This window comes from Parus major, chromosome 21, assembly GCF_001522545.3.
Source record: "Parus major isolate Abel chromosome 21, Parus_major1.1, whole genome shotgun sequence".
Classification (NCBI taxonomy): domain Eukaryota; kingdom Metazoa; phylum Chordata; class Aves; order Passeriformes; family Paridae; genus Parus; species Parus major.
Window position 1 is genome coordinate 687419 of NC_031789.1, and position 1955 is coordinate 689373.

Sequence of the window (1955 nt, forward strand, 5' to 3'; positions counted from 1 at the left end):
ATCTGAGACCCCACTGACACCCCAAACCCGGGATCTGAGACCCCACTGACACCCCAAACCCGGGATCTGAGACCCCAAACCTGGGATCTGGGACCCCCAAACCCCAGATCTGGGATCCCCAAACCCGGGATCTGGGACCCCAAACCTGGGATCTGGGATCCCCAAAACTGGGATCTGGGACCCCAAACCTGGGATCTGGGACCCCAAACCAGGGATCTGGGATCCCCAAACCCGGGATCTGAGACCCCAAACCCGGGATCTGGGACCCCACTGACACCCCAAACCCGGGACCCAAGATCCCAAACCCGGGATCTGAGACCCCAAACCCGGGATCTGAGACCCCAAACCCGGGATCTGGGACCCCAAACCAGGGATCTGAGACCCCACTGACACCCCAAATCCGAGATCTGGGACCCCACTGACACCCCAAACCCGGGACTCCAAACCCGGGATCCAAGATCCCACTGACACCCCAAACCGGGGATCCTATGGACACCCCAAAAGCGGGATCTGGTTTAAAAAATGAGGTTTTGGGCATTATGATGAAGCTTTAGACCTCAAAAAGAGCATTTGGAAGTTAGAAATGAAGGTTTGTGCCACAAAAAATGAAGTTTTCAACCACAGAATCAGAGCTTTGGGCTCCAAACGTGAAGATCTGGGGGACCTAAAGGTTCGGTTTGGGGATATAAAAATGAGGTTGGGGCATAAAAATGAGGGTTTGGAGCATAAAAATGAAGATTTGGGATGTAAAAATGAGGTCGGGGCATAAAAATGAAGATTTGGGATGTAAAAATGAGGTCCGAGGACACAGAAAAAATAGATTTTCTGCTCTAGAAAGGGGGTTTAGACCCCGAAAATGAGAGTTTGGACCCTCCAGACGTGCCTGGGGATTTCAAACTGAGGAAATCTGATAAAAATGTCTGTGGGAAAGGAGGATTTGAGGGATGGGAGCAGCGCCGGGGGATTGGGGACGCTCACCTGGCAGACACAGCAGCAGGAGCTCCGCCGCTCTCATCCTGCTGGAACCAGGGACGGGATGGAGCCGGAGGATCTGGATGGGAACAGAGGGAATCGGAGTCGGGGGGGGGGCTCCAAAAAACCTCAGAAATGAAGGAATTTCCCCCGAAAGGAGTCCCGCCCCTTCCCAGGAGATTCGCAGGGACCAAGCCCTGGAATATCCCGCGGGCAGAGCAGGGAGGAGAAACGCCGGGATGTGGGATCAGTGCCGGGATGTGGGATCAGTGCCGGGATGTGGGATCAGTGCCGGGATGTGGGATCAGTCCTGGGATCATTCCCGGGATGTGGGATCAGTCCCGGGATGTGGGATCAGTCCCGGGATCCTTCCCGGGATCATTCCCGAGATCATTCCCGGGATGTGGGATCAGTGCCGGGATCATTCCCGGGATGTGGGATCAGTCCCGGGGTGTGGGATCAGTCCCGGGATCGTTCCCGGGATCATTCCCGGGATGTGGGATCAGTCCCTGGATCATTCCCGAGATCATTCCCGGGATGTGACCGATCCGGACCCCCCCGGAGCAGAACTCTGGGGCTCCTTTCCCAAGGTTTCCAATTCCTTGGGAAAGGAATTTTGTGTGTGTGTGTGTGTGGCGGGTGCTGCGATTGCTCGGGCATCCCCTAAATCCATGGGAACGTGGATGGATCCATGGATGGATGGATGGATGGATGGATGGATGGATGGATGGATGGACGGACAGCCGGACACCCCCTCTGGAGCCATCCCCACTGTCCTCCCCCCCTCCCAAGGCCGCAGCTCCGGGTTTCCCCCGCTCCCATCCCCATCTCCAGCCCTCGCGGCTCCTCCCGAGCTCCGATTCCCTGGATTTCCCCCCAGCCTTGGCCGGAGCTCGCGGGCTTTGGCTGCGGGACGGGGACAGTCGGGTCACGTCTGCCCCGGGGGCCGCGCCGGGGCTGCTCCCGACCGGGACCCCGGAGAG